At 49.6% G+C, this 20,414-nt stretch overlaps 1 protein-coding gene across 1 annotated transcript in view; it reads right to left on the reverse strand.

The window, feature by feature from the left end:
- plpp4 (phospholipid phosphatase 4) overlaps positions 1–20,414 on the reverse strand; it is a 380,012-nt gene that overhangs the window by 93,547 nt on the left and 266,051 nt on the right. The gene's annotated exons all lie outside the window — the stretch shown is intronic.

Genomic DNA, 20,414 nt, shown 5'->3' on the forward strand with positions numbered 1-20,414 from the left:
AATTAGCTTATAGTGTGGGCTAAAACTATATATGTGTACATAGTTGTGTTGTCAATAAACATTTAGGTTGGAATTTTGCCATCTTTTTGCAAAGTATCATCTCGGGTGGGAAAAGCAGAGGACATTGTTTGGCTTTCTCAACATATTTTTAAACTGATGGACAAAAAGAAATGTAAACAGCCCATCCTACCAGCAACCTAGGTTTTGAAGAAATTAGGCCGCCCTTTTTAAATGTAAAAGAATAAAAATAGAACCCCCCCCCCCCCCACCCCCATGCAACAACCCCCTCCCCTACCATACAATTCCCCTACTCCCTGATAGGCTGAGATAGTCTCTACCAGCATGGCCCTGGCATGGTGGACCTCACGGGCCAACCTTTGGCCCACCGCGAGGCCCACAATATCAGGGCCATGCTAGCAAAAACCACAGGTGATCCACGCCCACGTGACTCCCGACCTTAGAATCATTAAGACCCATTTGCATTTATTTATATCCTCCCGTTGGCGCGCATCATGAACCTAGTTCACGCTGCCAACTGGGGGTCGGGTCATCGCATTCGCCATTGATCCTGATTTTTCCTCCAACGTCCAATTTTCCATTACATCGGGGAACACATTCCAGGCGTTCCGGGACAGAGAACCTCATCCTGTATGTTTTTAAGAAAGAGTTAGCTCATGGGGCTAAAAGAATCAAAGGATGTGGGGGGGAAAGCAGGAACAGGTTATAACCAGGATCATAATGAAAGGTGGAGCAGGCTCGAAAGGCCGAATAGCCTACTCCTGCTCCTATTTTCTATGTATCTATGTTTCTTTCTAAACTTTTGACTCTGCCAGCCAATTCAGGTTTGTTCTACTTCTGTCCTTCAACCTCACTAAAACACTAAGCCTCCTGGCCCACTTCCTAGTCTACAATGTAGATTTCTGTATTTCACTCACCCGTGTAGTGGATTCTGACACTGGTCATTCCATGTTCTCCACATTACCCACACATCTTGTACCTGTCCTACATTTCTGATTCTACATTACTCTGGGTCAGGCAATATCTCTAATGGGTCTATTTGCTCAAGGAGAGGCATTCTGGTGAGTATTTTCTATTTCAGACTTTGATCAAAACAGAATTTTCACAGGTGTAGGGCCAGAGGCAGTGTCATGATAATTTATCCTCGTCGCCAGATGTAATTATGCACTTTGACATACTTCATTTGTGAACACAAAAAGGATTTATTAATATGAAAACAGAGGCCTCATAGCAGCACCTCATTGCTGTACCTAGCTCCCTACATGTATCCAGCCTCAGAGGAGTCCACCCCTGGGGCCTCTGAGCCCCAATTGGTCCCCCAAGCCAGGTGACCCTTGGTCTACCGTGTTGCCCTTAAAGGGAAAATCACCACAGTTCACCTAGGATGGCAAATAACCTTGTGCCAGCTCTACATGCACAGACAGATCTGTAACATCTGTTGTGGATGAGGTTAAGTCTGTTATTCCTTTGTGTCGGTTTCCCCATCAGCTGCCGCTAACCCAGCCTGGTATGTTTTCTGTTATGGTCACTATCTGTTTCTGATTACCATAGCATAAAATTACACAGAATTTACAGCACAGAGACTGGCTATTTGACTCCACACTAACCTCCTCCAAACATACTTTATTTCCCCCCGTCAGCATATTCTGCTATTTCTTTCTCATTCAGCCAATGTAGCTAGAATCCTCTTAACCATCTATGTTATTGGCCTCAACCACCCGATGTGGTAGCAGGTTAACTCTGTAGATGTGCTGGGGATTGGCTATGATTCCCTTCAATGATGACTAACCTATCATTTATCAGCAGATCTTGCATATGAATAAAAGTGATCTGAAAGTTGCACTGAGGTTTGACTGGTAGCCTCCAGGAGAGGAAAGGTGTAACGAAAATTAGTAGAAAAGCAAAAATTAGGAAAAAAATGTAATTTCTTTTTTTGGTCAAGGGATTTTCGTTTAACAGGATCAGTGCGCAATTGCCAAACTGAAGACTTGAAAGAATGAGAGACACCACTGCTTGTTCGCCAGCACCATGTGTGGTTTTGACATTTATTTCTGCTGTTATTATGGGCCTTGCAGTTAAATGCCACTTCCTCTTGACTGGATTCTTGGCTCCATTGAAACATTTCTTTCAGCCTTACTCAGAGACCAAAGCAACCTCCTCTTACAAAGTTATGCAATGATTTTTGATGCAGGTTGGATTTGTTGATGCAACATGAATGCAAGACTGCCTCTTTGGCCCCCTCCCTCCTCTGATATAAGTTCCTCCGTTACCACTGTGAAGCGTTGCTGCTTTGTTTGCTCCCCATGGGCCACCATTTTGCATTAGAACACACCAAACACCAATAATACCGCATAATGAACAAGAGGGCCCAGGAGGCTAACTTTTGACTTGTTAAATTGTTCAGATCAATTTTTGGATCAAAGTATTTTCATTGAGTGGCTTGTTGCCAATAGTAAATGGAATCGTGTAGGAGTGGTAAATCAATCAGTTAGTGTTTGGGCATCATTTGACAGGAATGATCATGCAATGATTGTCCAAATAACCTTTGGATGCCACACAGGGTGAATCTGTCTTAAGTCATTAACGATTCTGCAGTAGCTATGGATGTTATGCTTCTTTTTTTTTTTATAAATGTTTTTATTCAGTTTTCATATTTTATATTGAACAAATTACAAATTGTTAGGAGAGAAAAAGAACAAAAAAAAAACAACAAACAAGCACGCAAAAATTAACATACATATTTACAGGTAAGCATCTTCGTAGTAGTAACTGCGCCCGCCCCCCCCCCCCCCCCCCCAACATGTTTATTTAGTTTGGTTTTGGGCCTTAGCTAGCCATCGAACCCCCGTACCGAACCTGTAGCCCCTCCCGCTACCTTCCCCCGACTATTCTTCCTCTTGTACATTGGCCACAAATAGGTCCCGGAACAGTTGCATGAATGGCTCCCACGTTCTGTGGAAGCCGTCGTCCGACCCTCGGATGGCAAATTTGATTTTCTCCATTTGGAGAGATTCCGAGAGGTCGGACAGCCAGTCCGCAGCTCTGGGCGGTGCTGCTGACCGCCAGCCAAACAGGATTCTACGGCGGGCGATCAGGGAGGCAAAGGCAAGGGCGTCCGCCCTCCTCCCCAGGAATAGATCTGGCTGTTCTGAAACCCCGAAGACCGCCACTATCGGGCATGGCTCCACCCTCACTCCCACCACTTTGGACATAACCTCGAAGAAGGCTGTCCAGTACTCCACGAGTCTGGGGCAAGACCAGAACATGTGGGCGTGGTTGGCCGGGCCTCTTTGGCACCGTTCACATCTGTCTTCCACCTCCGGGAAGAACCTACTCATACGGGTTCTTGTTAAGTGGGCTCTATGTACCACTTTTAGTTGCGTCAGGCTGAGCCTTGCGCACGTGGAGGTGGAGTTGACCCTATGCAGTGCTTCGCTCCAGAGTCCCCACCCTATCTCCATCCCCAGGTCGTCCTCCCATTTCCTTCTTGTTGCGTCCAGTACGGTGTCGTCCCTATCTACCAGTCGGTCATACATGTCACTACAGTTCCCTTTCTCTAGGATACTTGCGTCCAGTAGGTCTTCCAGTAGTGTCTGTCGTGGCGGTTGTGGGTACGTCCTTGTCTCCTTTCGTAGGAAGTTTTTGAGCTGCAGGTACCGTAGCTCGTTCCCCCCAGCTAGCTGAAACTTCTCTGTCAGTTCGTCCAGTGTTGCGATCCTGTCGTCCGTGTATAGGTCCCTGACTGTCAGTGTCCCCCCGTCCTGCCTCCACCTTTTGAAGGTGGCGTCAGTCAGTGCTGGTGTGAACCTATGGTTGTTGCAGATGGGAGCCCTGTTCGACATTTTGGTCAGGCCAAGTTGCTGCCGCAGTTGGTTCCAGGATTGGAGGGTGGCTGTCACCACTGGGCTGCTGGAGTGTTTTTTGGGTGGGGATGGGAGTGCTGCCGTGGCGAGGGCCCGGAGGGAGGTTCCCATGCAGGAGGCCTCCTCCGCACGCACCCACTCAGCCTCTGGCTCCTGGATCCATCCCCTTACTCGCTCGGCTGTTGCTGCCCAGTGGTAGAATTGTAGATTCGGGAGGGCTAGCTCTCCCCTGGTTTTTGTTTTTTGTAAGACCTTCTTTGGGATCCTAGCATTTTTACCCCCCCATACGAACGCCATGATGAGTTTGTCCAGCGCTTTGAAAAAGGCCTTGGGGATGTAGATCGGAATGGATCTAAACAGGAAGAGGAACCTGGGCAGTACGTTCATTTTGATCGTCTGAACTCTCCCCGCGAGGGAGAGCGGGAGTGTGTTCCATCTTTGCAGGTCCTTTTTAACTTCCTCCGTCAGGCTGGTGAGGTTCCATTTGTGGATCCCTTTCCAGTCATGGGCTATTTGGATCCCCAGGTAGCGGAATTTATGTCGGGCTTGATTGAACGGCAGCCCCTTTAGTGCTGCCCCCCCCCCCCCCCCCCCCCCCCCTTGCGGGTGTACTGGGAAGATCTCACTTTTGCTCATGTTGAGTTTGTAGCCCGAGAAGGCTCCAAACTCTTTCAGGAGCGCGATGATTCCGTCCATGCTGCTTTGTGGGTCCGAGATATAGAGGAGCAGATCATCCGCATAGAGTGAGACTCTGTGCTCTCTACCTCCCCTTCGGATCCCCCTCCAATTTTTTGCTGCCCTGAGCGCGATTGCTAGCGGTTCAATTGCTAGTGCGAACAGCAGCGGGGACAGTGGGCATCCTTGTCTGGTGCCCCTGTGCAGCTGGAAGTATTGGGAGTTGGTATTGTTGGTCTGTACACTCGCCATGGGTGCGTTGTACAGGAGCTTTACCCAAGCGGTGAACCCTGTTCCAAGCCCGAACCGCTCCAGTACCTCTATGAGGTATTTCCACTCGACTCTGTCGAAGGCCTTTTCTGCGTCCAGGGAGACGATCACCTCTTGTGTTCTCTCCCCGGAGGGGGTCATTATCACGTTCAGCAGGCGCCTGATGTTCGCGGTAAGCTGTCTACCTTTGACAAAGCCCGTCTGGTCCTCTGTGACCACCTCAGGTACACAGTCTTCTAGCCTCTTGGCTAGGATTTTGGCCAGTATTTTGGCGTCTGCAGATGTTATGCTTCTTGGAGAATTTTTCAACCATGAGCATTAAATAATGGCTAATTCCAGTACCATACTGTGTTTCTTCAGAGATTTGCTCATACAGGAACTAATGCACCCAGCCAGCATAAAACACTTATTCTCCTCAGGGACATGCATGGAATTTGTTTCATCGTCCTCAACAGATTGGGGTAATCTTAACCAGGCAGGAAATGGACATGTTCTGGTCAGAGGCTTCCATTCTTCACTAACCGCTTTTAGTCCTAATTGAAATCAACGGTGTGTATAATTGGGCAGGATTTAAAAGGGCAGATGAACCAAACTAACCTGACCCATCAATGTGCGGGGCAATTAGGTACCGGAATGCAGGATCTAATATGACCCTGCTGAGTTGTAGCAGACTCGGGTCTGGATTCTTCTGCCCCGCCCATCGCAAGATCGCCACGGGCGAGACACAGACAACGAAGAAGCCCATTGACCTACGGCGGAATTTTCCGGTCGCTGGGTGCGTGGAAGCGGATTATCCCGCCCTCAGAATTGCAAGACTTATACTCCTGTCTGGTGCCATCCTTTTACATCCATGTTCTGCAGAACTTGTTCGCCAACTTAAACAACTCACTGGAGGCGGAGGCTCCACAAATATCCCCATTCTCAATGATGGAGGAGCCCTGCACATCTTGCAAAAGACAAGAGTGGAGCATTCGTAATAATCTTCAGCCAGATGTGCCAAGTGGATGATCCAGTTCGGCCTCCTCCAGAGGTCCCCAGCATCACAGATGCCAGTTTCCAGCTAAATACGATTCACTCCACGTGATATCAAGAAATGGCTGAAGGCAGTGGATACTGCAAAGTCTATGGGCCCTGACAATATTCCTAGAATGGCTCTGAAGACTTGTAGTCCAGAGCTTGCTGCACTCCTAGCTGTTCCAGTACAGCTACCCGGTGTTACGAGAGGGAGATGTTGGGAAATTGGATCCGGAAATGGCATCGAAGATGTAGAGGGCAATTTAGGGGTTAACAGACTGAGGGTAAAACTACTGACACTGAGTCAGAGGTATATACCCACATCTGGCATGAGTTAGATTTCCCTTTCAGACTTAAACTTGTTAATGGGAATAAACAGCATACCAGCATACTGGAATTATTCACTCAAGATCCATTATCAGTTTGTAATCCCAAACCACTATAGGTTGCGGATTGTGATGGAATACTTGCTGATGGCCCACAGTACCTCATGGATGCCCAGTTTAGAGCTGCTAGATCTGTTCTAATTCCAGCCCATTTAGAATGTTGACAGTATCACACAACATGGTGGATGGTATCCTCAAGTGTGGCAGGACATGGACTTCACAAAGACAATGTGATTACCTGTCCTATTAGTACTACCATGGATATATAGAACAGGAAGATCAGTGCAGGTGAGGACACTTAGGTTTTTTTCCTTATTTTTAAAATTTAAGCAAACTCTCCAGAGTGCCTTCATTTTTGAGGTGCCTTTAGCAAAGCCCACGGCGCGATACATTCAAAGTTTTGATGATGCTGGTCACCTTAACTACACTGTATTGTGATTGTGATAAAGTACAGGCACAGAATCGTACAATATGCTTGTATTTTTGTATCTAATTAAGGGAGGGGGATCAAAAAACACGTTTCTCCCGCAAATGGCGGGAAGGCCCGACGCCGGTGCCAAGAACGGTGTGAACCACTCTGGCATCGGGTCAACCGGAAGTTGCGGAATCCTCCGCACTTCCGGGGGCTAAGGGTCGGCGCGAGTTGGCGCATGCGCAGAACCGCCGGTGTGGTTCCGTGCATGCGCAGACTAGCCGGCGTGTTCCTGCACATGTGCAGGGGGGTTCTTCTCCACGCCGGCCATGGCGGAGCCCCACAGAAGCCGGCGTGGAAGGAAGGAGTGCCCCTACGGTACAGGCCCACCCACAGATCGGTGGGCCCCGATCGCGGGCCAGGCCACCGTGCCCCCCCCCCCCCCCGGGAGCCGGATCCCCCTGCACCCCACCAAAGACCCGACTAGACGGCCTACCAGCCAGGTCCCGCCTTGTGGAACCATGTCCATTTCACGCCGGCGGGACTGGCTAGAAACTGACGGCTGCTCGGCCCATCGGGGTCCGGAGAATTGTCGGGGGGCCACTACCAACGGCCCCCGACTGGCGTGGCATAAACCCCGCCCCCACCCGAAAACCGGCGCCGGAGAAAGCGGCAGCTGGCGTCGGAGCGGCGGGGCGGGATTCACGCCACTCCCCCGGGGATTCTCCGACCAGCGGGGGTCGGAGAATCCCGCCCAATCACTTCCTGTGGGGCTACCGGCTGGTCAATGCTCAGGGGCCAAACCCTATATTCTATATGGTTCCACTCCTAACCTTGGAGTAAGAACTCCCCAGGTTATTGAAAGTGTAGCCACCTGGGGTGACCACTGCCCAAACACAAAATGGAAGATTGCAAGGAATGCAGGGAAAATTGGACAGGTTGTAAAAAGCAAGCAGTTTGCAGAGCACTTGTATATTCGGACTGCTGCAGAAACCAGTTTGGCTGTTGCTGAAACCAGACAACGCTATGAAAAGAAACAGTTAGCATATTAATGAGGCGATACCGGGCGATCCCCAGGCACAAAAGAAACAAATGAACACTAATCGATACATTGAATGGAAGGCCAGACTTTTCGGCGCCAAAGAAGCCCAAAACAATAAGTCCCAAGAACCACCCCAGTGATCGAGCAACTGCCCCGCTATTGGGGAATTCAAATCAATCGATTGGGAAGAGACCCAATCGATTACAAGAGTATAGAGGGTCCGCCCAGGTGGGCACAAGACCCTGAGAGGAATATAAAACAGAGACCCCCGACCCCAGCTCGCTCTCTCTGTCAGCCTCTCCTTGACCAGCTAGCCCTCCCAGCAGAACACCGTTGCAGCAGAAGAACCTTGTGCAGGAGAGGTCTGGACAGAAACCGCCAGCAAGTAAGTCACAACGCACGCTACGGGAATAGACACTCCTGACCCTTTTAGACCATAACCACTGGAAGTCTGCGGACCCTGGACAAAGCTAGAAGCCGTTGTTCCCTGATCCGGCAGTCCCCTTATCCAGATACGTATTTGGCCTATTAGTGGTAGGATTAGCCTAGTCTTATAGATTATATGCATGATTAGTAGATTACTGTAATATAATAAACGTGTCTTGTTTGAACTTACTAATTGGTGTATGGTTTTATTGCTTTGAACTTGACCTTGAAACTTGTGGCGGTATCTTAACGATACCTGGCGACTCCAAAGCTAAGTAACGAAACAGAGCCAAATTGAGTGTTAAGCACACTCACCCAGAACGAGCAACAGAAGGGGTAGAGCCTCCCCCGTAATTGGGAGGAACTTTACAGGATATAAATCCTGACCTGGGAGCAAGTCGGAGAGGGTGACCCTGCAGGGTGAGGAGTATTGTGATTATAGTATTCTGAATACAGTAAATAAGCTTAGTTATGATCCACGGTGTCATGTGAAGTCCTTACCGTTGGCTATCACAGCTTCCCTCCTTGGGACCTATCCACTCCCCTTAATTGGATGTTGACCATGGAGGCAGCCTCTTAACTGGCTGCCTCCTGTTAGATTGTGATGCCTTGTGGATGGCAGACACCCGTGGGGGTTGCAAACTGGAAATGTTACCGACATTCAGTTTATTTTCCATGTCGGGCAGCTTCTTGACATGTCCATGCCGCTTTAAGAAGGATGTGAAGGTTTTTGAGAGGTTAAAGAAGAGATTTACTAGAATGGTTCCCGAGATGAGGGGTTAGAGACTAATGGATAGACTTGAGAAACTGGGATTGTTCGCCTTAGAAGAGATCAGATTAAGAGGAGCTTTGATAGAGATGTGAACTATTATGAAAGGTTTGATAGAGTAAAAATAGAGAAGTGGTTTCCACTGGTTGAAGGATCAATAACCAGTTGGTGTAGATTGGCAACGGAACCAAAGGTGACATGAGGATTTTCTTTTTTTTTACAATGGGTAATTAGGATTTGGAACACATTGCCTGACAGTATAGTGGATCCAAATTCAATAGCAGCCTTCAAAAGGGAATTGCGTAAATACTTCTAGGAGAAAAAAAATAAAAGCAGGGTTTTGTCGAACTAACTGGTTTGATCTTCAAAAGTAACAGTACAGACTCGATGGTCGGAATGACGTCCTTCTGTACTGTACTGTTCTTTGGTTCTGCTGGGTTATTAAATGCTGCCGAGATAAAGAGGAGGAATAATGGACTCTTCTGACAACTGGTAAGGGTCACATGAAATATCTCTTTCATATTAAAAAAAACATCTGGGCTAAAACACCAGCCGTAAATCATGATTAACCAGCAGTAATCTTGCACTGTGTCATAGATACAGGAAACAATGAGAAGGAATGTGCTAGTTTGGTAGGACTTCTCAAAGGACAGCCAGAGAGATGTAAAAGATGACCATCTTCCATCGTTTTACTCAGAGGAAAAGGAATGAGCAACAGCATATTTTATTTCTATTGGTAATTCAGGGAATCTTGTAGATACGGAGGTGTAAAATTAAACAAGTGGGCACGCTAGCTCACTTTCCTTTGGTAACCGCAGTAACGCTGCCTCCCAGAAGCCACTTTTTAAAAAATAAATTTAGAGTACAAAATTATTTGTTTTCCAATTAACCAGCACATCTTTGGGTTGTGGGGGTGAAACCCAGGGGGAGAATGTGCAAACTCCACACAACAGTGACCCAGGATCGAACCCAGGGCCGGAATCGAACCCAGGTCCTCAGCGCCGTAGGCCACGTGCTTCACGCTGCGCCACCACGCCGCCTTGGAATTCACGTTTTTAAAGCAGGTGTGTTCTACAGGCAGCAGTGAGTCTGGGGTGGACATCGTAACTAATCACAAGCCATTTTAATGATACATTAAAACATTCATGAACTATCAACACTCAGCAAAGATCTGGTGGTGAATGGGCATCCATATGAAAATGCTTATTCCACTGAGCTGCGCTCTTGTGTCACAAAAGGTATAACAACATTTCTGTATTTACTCAGGAAAGCTTTCAGATAGGATTTGGTTCACTGTTGCATTGGTCTTGTACTGTGTAAACTGAAAGAGTTATTACACAATTGAATACCAATTTTCAATTCTGGTTGCTTCATCTCTATTCAGGTCGTACGAGCAAAGGTACAAGAAAGTGAATCTTAGCAATGGTCAAAACACTTAGAATTTTCAAATTAGTCTTTATTGGGGTCAACAGCAGCTTAAGCAATGCCCCACAATTTGCTTTGTAATTTACAAATCTCCACAAGTCTTCCCTTTTCTTAAACAATATAATTGGATTGAAACAGAGTAATTTAGAAAACTGTGATCCTTGCACATTTCAATTTCCAATCTTGTTATTGTGGGTTTTTTTTTAACGGCACATTTCCGTTAAATCACATGGGATGAGATTTTGAAAGCATTCTTAATCTTTTTTTGCTGCAGGATTGTAGGAAGCAGATTTGAGCACTCTGACACTCTTAGATTGTAGGGAAATGAATGAAGGCCAAAAAGGCAGCAAATTAATATCCTTACACATCTTTTACATTTTGAAGGAAATTCAAACATACCAAAACCAGAATTAACACTTTGCCCTTCACCACTCTGATGCTTTGTCTTGGACAGTCAAGTGATTGAAGTAGAAATAATAGCCCTGTACAAGGACAATGCTCTTTTATATACTTGCAACCTTTCTCTCTCTTCTGTGTGCTGGGTCGTAATTATGTGAATGCTGAAAATCATGGGGCAGGAGTGGGGCACCCTATCCGTCTTACAACAAACCATGGCCTAATATCATGTGGCGTCATGGCAACAGACCAGTGGAAGCCCTATGCCATGTCAGGGTCATATTATCTGAACTAAGTTATTCCAATGTCTAGCAGTTTTGAGAATTTGAATGCATTTAAATTGAATTTAAAACGAGTGCGGTTCCGCCTGGTCCTCGTTTGTGGAGACCAGTGCTAAACGGCTTCCGGCTGGGGTGTCCGCAGCAAAGCTGTTAGATCCCGGAGGTTGGTTAGCTCTGGCGGAGCGAGACATAGTTAAGTGTGCCTAGAAATTATGCAAATTTATGTCCATCCCATTATGGGTGGGATCCAGATCGCGGTGTCTTGCGAGATCCCGCGAGGCGTGGCAAGCCAGGTAAATCACGTGAGAGGCCGAGCCAGGCGCAACGCGGCCGTTATATCGCGCCACAAGTGTGGATGTATACGGGTTTGGATCTCCCCAAAAAGGCAGTGTGAATCACCCCGCCAAACCCCCTTGAAAATGACACTTCCAGCGCGATGCAACGAAATGGGAAGAAAGTCCCATAGCGAGCGCATTTAGCCACGTGTTTCTCGGCGCTTGCAGTCCCAAGAAACACATGGCTATAGAACGGCACTCACGTTAAGTAAGGGGCCTCTGCGGAGAAGGTGTGGCTGAGGCCGCACATAGCCCTATTTTCTACACAGGAGCTCCACTCGCCGGAACTTTTCAGTGTAACGAGAGTTCTGGCGAGTGGAGCTCCTTGGTGTAGAAAATGGGGCTATGTGCGACTTCGGCCACAACCTGTCTCTCTCTTCTGTGTGCTGGGTCGAAATTATATAAATGCTGAAAGTCATGGGGCGGGGGTGGGGGGCCCAACTATGCCCCGATGCACTATGGGAGGGAACCCGGCCCCCCCAGCACCCCTTCCAATATCTGTGAAAGACACCCCAGCCCGATCGCAAGCACACAAAATGCTAGCCTGGCACTCCAGCTGTGCCCCTTCCAGCTGGAAGTGCTGCCTGGACACCTTGGCAGCTCCAGGCTGGCACCCAAGTAGCACTGCTAGGGTGCAAGGCTGGCACCAGCAGTGCCAGGGTGTCATCCTTCCCAAAGGACATGCACCCGCAGGCTTCCAATACCCTGGGCCCCCATAAATGCCGTTCTGTCTGGTCCCCATTTGTGGGGACTGAACGGCGCTTGCCCAAGGTTTCCGAAGCAAAGGGGATTGGTACCAATGCCTCAGTAACCTCAGGAATCTGCACATTAAAGTGAGACTAGCTTTAGTATGCAGATTTGCTAAAAAGTGACCCCGGCTACTATGGGCAGAATGTACATCGCCACGTCTCACGAGATTGCGTTAGATCTCGTGAGGTGTGTTGAGCCGGGCAGGTCCCAGGAGCAGGGTCTCCCGGCTTTTATCAGCCACCCTGTGCCATGGCGGGCTGCCGCCCAGGCATTGTGTGGCCGCTTGATCGCATCCTTAGTCATTTATTGGGTAAATCTCTCCCCTGGAGTTTTGATTTTGGGTTATGGTAATGCTCCTTTAATTATAGGCAGGCTAGAAAGTGCGTTCATGTCAAATATCATTCTGAAATTTGGGCTACTGTCAGGATGAAAATAGAACTGGTTTTGGGATATCTGTTCGGTCGGGCGCGATTCAGCAGCCTTGTTGCGCCCAACTTGGTGTCAGAACTTGGCCGTTGAATCTGGCGAGAGGTCAGGTTATTAAATGGGCATATCATAGTATTCTCTAGATAAAGCTGGGACCCTGGAGCTGTGAAGCAATTGTGCTAACCACTATGCTACCGTGCTGCCCAAGATGTTGCGATACGAATCATTCTGAAATTTGGGCTACTGTCAGGATGAAAATAGAACTGGTTTTGGGATATCTGTTCGGTCGGGCGCGATTCAGCAGCCTTGTTGCGCCCAACTTGGTGTCAGAACTTGGCCGTTGAATCTGGCGAGAGGTCAGGTTATTAAATGGGCATATCATAGTATTCTCTAGATAAAGCTGGGACCCTGGAGCTGTGAAGCAATTGTGCTAACCACTATGCTACCGTGCTGCCCAAGATGTTGCGATACGAATCTCACCCGTTACTTCACAGATCATTTCCAATAAGACATTATTAAAAACTACAATTGGCTTGGGATAAACACATATGAAAGCTATCCATATTGAAGCACAACATTTCAGTGTACTAAATTATATCTTAATCTGTGTGTAAAACCTGACCCATGGATAAACTTTTCTCCATTTATTTCTTTCAGGTTATTCACAGGCTACCCACTTCTTAATGCAACTTAATTAAATTCAGCTGCATAGTGTGTGATTAAATGAACTGAGGTGGAAATATTACAGATTGGCTTTTATTTTAAAAATTAAGCAGGCTGTAGACATATTGAATGAACATATCATTCTCCTTATTCAAATATATTCCTTCCAAGCCAATGATGCATTCAGTAAGGCAGAATAGAACAGATTTTGTATCTTGTTGTGTCTGTCAACTGCTGAATTTTCTGCTTAGTTCAATTAGTTTCTCTTTTGTCATCTCACCATTTGCATAGTGATGTGACCATTAATTTACTCAAGACACGAGGGGAAGTAAACTGTGGCTTTAATAGACTTACAACTGAGCCTGCCTGCGACCAGAAGAACTGAGGGCAGACTCACAAGGCTGCAGCACTTTATACTTCCGGTAGTGGGAGGGGCCATGGGCAGAGCCAAGGGTGGAGCCCTGTACAAGCTCCTCATCTCCCCCTGTTGGCAGAGCTGCGCAACGGCTCACAGACAGAGCCCACAAGGACACAATGCTATACAGTGTGAATTAAGCAATGTACATTCACCACATTCACCCCCTGTAAAAAAAAAAGTCCGGCGGGGCTGACGGGTCTACAGGTTGAGCCGGTCCGGTGGCTGAGTCGTCCGTTGGGATCGGCGGAGCACTGGGGTTGCAGCCTATTTGGATGGCTATGTGATGACGGGCGGAGTGGATCTGAGGGTGGACTCCGGGGGTGGTTCGTTTAGAGCTTCGTTCCTGACCGGTGCGACGGGCGAAGGGGGGCGCAGGAACCCTGTAGGCGGGGGGCGCAGGGCGTGGGGGGTCGGAGGGGTGTAGTGTGAAGGGTACCTCGGCGGTAGTGGTGGCGGTGGTGGTGGATCCTGCAGGCGCCCGGTCCTGGAGGGAAACGGTGTCCTGACGGCCGTCGGGGTGTTCTATAAAGGCGTAGTGTGGGTTTGAGTGTAGCAGTAGTACCCTTTCTATTAGTGGGTCCGTTTTATGTGTTCGGACGTGCTTCCGGAGGAGAACCGGGCCCGGTGTCCTCAACCAAGATGGGAGCGAAGCCCCCATGGTAGTCCCCCTAGGGAAGACAAATAATCGCTCGTGACGGGTCTGGTTAGTGGCAGTGCACAGGAGGGACCTAATTGCATGGAGCGCGTCGGGGAGGACCTCCTTCCAGTGGGAGGTCGGGAGATTCCTGGACCATAGGGTCAGCAGGACAGTCTTCCAGACCGTCGTGCTCTCCCTTTCCACCTGCCCGTTCCCCCTGGGGTTATAGCTGGTAGTCCTGCTCGAGGCGATGCTGTTGTCAGGCAGGTACTGACGCAGCTCGTTGCTAATGAAGGACGAACCCCTGTCGCTTTGTACGTAGCTGGGGAAGCCGAACAGGGTGAAGACACTGTGCAGGGCTCTGATGACTGTATGGGAGGTCATATCGGGGCATGGGATAGCAAACGGAAAGAGGCAGAATTCGTCTATGACGTTGAGGAAGTACACATTTCGATTGGTCGAGGGGAGTGGCCCTTTGAAATCGATGCTCAGGCGTTCAAAGGGCCGAGAAGCCTTTACCAAGTGGGCCTTGTCTGGTCTATAGAAGTGCAGTTTGCACTCCGCGCAGATCGGGCAATCCTGGTGATAGCTTTTACCTCCTCGGTGGAGAAAGGCAGATTTCGGGCTTTGATGTAGTGGCCGAGCCGGGTGACCCCCGGGTGACAGAGGTCATTGTGGATAGCCTGTAATCGGTCGTCTTGCGCGCTGGCGCATGTGCCACGGTACAGGGCATCTGGGGGCTCGTTGAGCTTCCCCGGCTGATATATGATGTCATAATTATAGGTGGAGAGCCCCTTTGCGAGTCGAACATGAAGGCAACCGGTCTCTGGTCAGTGACGAGGGTAAACCTCCTACCTGCAAGGTAGTGCCTCCAGTGCCATGCGGCTTCCACAATGGCTTGAGCTTCTTTTTCGACTGAGGAGTGTCGAAGCTCTGAAGCGGAGACGGTTCGGGAGAAGAAAGCTACTGGCCTCCCTGTCTGACTCAGAGTGGCGGCGAGAGCGACCTCTGAGACGTCGCTCTCCACCTGGAAGGGGATGGATTCATCCACCACCCGCACGGCGGCTTTGGCGATGTCCTCCTTGATGCAGTTGAAGGCCTGGTGGGCCTCTGCTGACAGTGGGAAGAGTGTGGTCTTAAATAGTGGGCGGGCTATGTCCGCATACTGGGGGACCCACTGGGCGTAATAGGAGAAGAATCCCAGGCACCTCTTGAGGGCCCCGGGACAATGAAGGAGAGGGAGCTGTAAGAGGGGGCGCATACGGTCCGGATCGGGGCCCAGGACTCCGTTTTCCACGACATAGCCGAGGATGGCTAGTCTGGTTGTGCGGAAAACGCATTTCTCCTTATTAATGTGAGGTTGAGTTTCTGGGCGGTTTGGAGAAATCGGTGGAGGATGGCATCGTGGTCCTGCTGGTCATGGCCGCAGATGGTGACATTATCCAAGTACGGAAACATGGCCCGCAGCCCGTACTGGTCCACCATTCGGTCCATCGCTCGTTGGAACACCGAAACCCCATTTGTGACGTCAAAGGGAACCCGGAGAAAATGGAAGAGGCGGCCGTCTGCCTCGAATGCCATGTAGTGGCGGTCCTCCGGGTGGAGTGAGACCTGGTGGTATGCAGACTTCAGATCCACCGTGGAGAAGATGCGGTACTGGGCGATCTGGTTGATCATGTCTGCAATTTGGGGGAGGGGGTACGCATCAAGGTGCATGAACCAGTTAATGGCCTGGCTGTAATCAACCACCATCCGGAACTTTTCCCCGGTCTTGACGACGACCACCTGAGCTCTCCAGGGGCTATTACTGGCCTCTATGACACCCTCACGTAGGAGCCGCTGGACTTCGGCTCTAATAAATACCCTGTCCTGCAGGCTATCCGTTGACCTGAATGGACATCATCGAGCTAAGGAGGTGCTTTGGCCGCGACTGGTCCAAAGTGACTGCGTTGAATCAGCGCCGGCTCTAGGGTTGCTGGTGCCCCGGGCAAGCTGAACTTCGGCGCCCTTGGGGGGGGCGGGGGCGGGGCCGGGGGGGGGGGGCGCGGGGGCGGGGCCGGGGGGGGCGGGGCCGGGGGGGGGGTGGGGGGGGGGGGCCGGGGGGGGGGGGGGCGGGGGGCGGGGGGCCGAGGGGGGGGCGGGGCCGAGGAGGGGCGGACCCGAGGGGGGCGGACACGCGGGGGGGGGCGGACCCGAGGGCGGGGCGGGGAGGCGGACCCGAGAGCGGGGCGGGGGGGACCGAGCGGGGGGGCGGACCGAGCCGGGGGGCCGCCCTGGGGGCGGGCGGCCACCGCGCATGCGCTGGTTGGCAGCGGCCCAACTGCGCATGCGCGGGACCCGAGTCTCTGGCGCCCCCGTGCACATGGCGCCCCGGGCAACAGCCCGAGTTGCCGGTGCCTTGAGCCGGCCCTGCGTTGAATTGCGGGTAGTCGGTGGTTCGATCAGCAGTTCTGCAGTTCTGGAGTGGCCCCGTGATGACTGTCCGCGGAGGTCGTAGTCGTCGAGATGAACATCGGGTGATGGCACGTGGTGGGCGATGAAGAAGATGGCGCCCAAGATGGCAGCCCCCATGACTCGCACATGGCCGGCCGTGTGGGGGAGGATTGCCAAGATGGTGGCCCCCATGAGTCTCACATGTCGGGCGGAGGCGGAGTCGGCAGACACGCTGCAACATTGCGGGGTCTGCGGGCCTGCGAGTTGGGGGAGCGATTGCTCTGGACAGAGGGGGAGTTAGAGGGTTTCGATTTAGACAGTCATAGCTTAGCATAATGTCCTTTTCGACCGCAGATGCTGCAGGTCGCGTTACGGGCCTGGCAGTGCTGCCATGGGTGTTGGGGCTGACCGCAAAAATCACGCTGGCGCTCCATAGTGGGTGGGTGGCTGCGCGGCGCAGGCCTGGGGCAGTCGCTGGTCGGGGGTCCACGACGGGATCACGTGGTTTGCAGGGAATGAGTTCAGACTTTGAAACACAACCTCCATTGAGGTTGCTAGCGCTACCGTGTCCTCCAAGTTCTGGGCCCCTTTTGCGAGGAGGCGCTGGCGCACATAGTTAGACCGGACCCCTGCAACGTACACATCACGGACAGCGAGTTCCATATGCTGGGAGGCAGTTACAGCCTGAAAGTTACATTCCCGTGCAAGGGCTTTTAGATCGCGCAGGTAGTCCTTTAGCGACTCTGTGGGGCGCTGGCAGCGGGTAGCGAAAATATGCCGCACGTAGACTTCGTTTACAGGCCGCACGTATAGTCGGTCGAGTATAGCGAGGGCCTGGGTGTACGAGTCGGTACTGTTGAGTTGCGTAGAGATGCGATGGCTCACCCATGCGTGCAGTAGACTGAGTTTCTGCTCGTCAGTAGTAGCGGAGGTAGTCGACGCAGCCAGGAGGCCTTGAAGCACCAAAGCCAGTGTAGAAAGATTTCCTTCGCTTCTGCAGTCTGCGGGTCGAGTTCTAGTCGATCAGGTTTGAGGGCTCATTCCATAGTGGTTTTCTTAAGCCTATTAAATTGATGTGACGATCAATTTACTCAAGACACGAGAGGAAGTAAACTGTGGCTTTAATAGACTTACAACTGAGCCTGCCTGTGACCAGAAGAACTGAGGGCAGACTCACAAGGCTGCAGCACTTTATACTTCTGTGAGGGGCCATGGGCGGAGCCAAGGGTGGAGCCCTGTACAAGCTCCTCATCTCCCCCTGTGGGCAGAGCCGCGCAACGGCTCACAGACAGAGCCCACAAGGACACAATGTTATACAGTGTGAATTAAGCAATATACATTCACCACACATAGTACAAATATATTTCTGATTTCTAATGCAAGGTGAAAATACTTTTTCCCCACCCCCCAATTCTCCAGGTAAAATGGCAAAGATGCATTTGCCATCACCATCCTTGTCTATCTCCAAGTCTTTAAGAGGAAACTAGCTTCTGAACCACACCCTGGAAAAAAATACCTTTCATTTAGCTGCTTTTGAAATGATTACAGCTTCGTGGTTCAAGAAACCTCTGCCATTAGCAGACTGACCAGCCTCTCTCTCACCTTCAGTGACCTTCTCTGGTAGCACCTCAATTGGGACTGTCTCATCCTTTCAAACTCACTCTCAAAGTGATCATCTCCACTGTTCCTGAGAAGCTGAGTCCTCTTTTTCTATCTTAGTTCTTGGCTTGACATTTTTCTGTCCTTGACACGGAGACCCTTGTTGCTGGAGCTATTCTTTTCCTGCTCTCCCCACCAGACCACTACAGCCCTCCGAGTCTGTGGCGTTTCTCCCACAGCTAAAACCAATGAGAAAATGACTGACTATATGAAGTTCATGAAAGCTAAAAGTAATGAATAAAATATTTTTGAATAGGTTCTAGCTCAATTTTAATGCCACCTTAAGTCATCTCAATTTAAGTTTAGTATTACAAATGACTTCAACAGCACCATAACCTTTAATCCCATGAACATATAAAATTCCATACCCATTTTGAGTGCTGCCTTCTTTTTCATTCATTACCAAAACTGATGATCTTGTCAGCGCTTATAATCTCATCTTTTAAATGTACTGTTACGAACAGAGATTTTCAAGATGATGCAAGGTTTTGATGGGGCAGATAAAGAAAAACTATTCCCCCGAGCAAGTGGGTCAATAACTAGAGGTCATAAATTTAAAATCTTGCCAAAACGATCTAAAGGGGAAATTAAGAGAATTTGATTTTCACACAGAGAGCTGTCGGGTTCCGAAGACTCTCTCTCCCTTAAAAGCAGGTGGAAGGTGAATCCCTAATTTTAAAAAAAGGGAGTGGGTTAGGTGCTTGAAGATGAGAAACCTTGAGTTATTGACAGGAGTGTGGGACGAAAGACAACTGCTTTTTTCAAAGACTGCAGCACAGGTATGATGGGCCGAGTGACCTCTTTCTGTGCTGTAAGTTTCTATGATTCTATGAACAAAGCCAATTAGAAATGGTCAGGCAGATAAAGAGAGTCACACAAAATTATATGTTCACGGCACAGAATTGCTAAATGAATTGATAGAAGTGGGGAGTTCACAACCTAGAAGGCATCATGGAAGCACAGAAAATAGGAGCAGAAGCAGGTCATTCAGTCCTTCGAGCCTGCTCTGCTATTCAATATGATCATGGCTGATCCTATGTAGGCACCATCGCCCCGGGCTCTCCGCATACCCCTTGACGCCTTTAGAGTGTAGAAATCTATCTATTTCTTCTTAAATATATTCAGTCATTTGGCATCCACTGGCTTCTGTGGTGGAGAGTTCCACAGGTTCATCACCCTCTGAGTGAGGAAGTTTCTCCTCGTCTCAGTGTTAAATTGCCCACCTTGTATCCTGAGAATGTTGGCACCTTGTTCTAGGCAACACCCTCCTCAGCCTGAGGAAGTGTCAACCCTGCTCCCAGCGAGTCTTTTGTGCGGAAGTCATTACCAGAGAACATAGTACATAGAGTACATAGAACATACAGTGCAGAAGGAGGCCATTCGGCCCATCGAGTCTGCACCGACCCACTTAAGCCCTCACTTCCACCCCATCCCCGTAACCCAATAACCCCTCCTCACCTTTTTGGTCACAAAGGGCACTTTTTAAATCATGGCCAATCCACCTAACCTGCAGGTCTTTGGACTGTGGGAGGAAACCGGAGCACCCGGAGGAAACCCAAGCAGACACGGGGAGAACGTGCAGACTCCGCACAGACAGTGACCCAGAAGCCACAGTGCTAATCACTTGTGCTACCAATTTGTGAATGAAGAATTGCGTGAAAAATTCAATAGCGTTTTCCTTACAAGACATAAAACCACCTCCCTGCTGATATTTGCCTTGCATTTCATAACCAACTTTATTTAGCTTGCATAGATGCCACCTGCCTTGCTGAGTGCTTCCAGTGTTTTCTGTTTTCATTTTAAGGTTAGCCTAAGACTGTCCTGATTGATGCTGTGTTTTATGCTGGCTTCCTTGTTTGGTAAGATTTCAAACACGAAGCACGATGGCTTAATTCATATCTGAATCCTCTCAACAACCATCCACTACTCACTATAATAAGAAAAAAAAACACCTGTGAGGCATGACGACAGTTTTCTTTATTATACCCAAGCGCCTAACCTTCAGGAAAAGCCCAGGACAGCAATTCAATGTATAACTGTTCTGAAATGAAAATTCTTTCTTTCAAATTCCATCTATTGAAATGCAATAGGGTACAGCTTGATACATTCCAATCCA

Source organism: Scyliorhinus canicula, chromosome 16, assembly GCF_902713615.1.
Source record: "Scyliorhinus canicula chromosome 16, sScyCan1.1, whole genome shotgun sequence".
Taxonomy (NCBI): domain Eukaryota; kingdom Metazoa; phylum Chordata; class Chondrichthyes; order Carcharhiniformes; family Scyliorhinidae; genus Scyliorhinus; species Scyliorhinus canicula.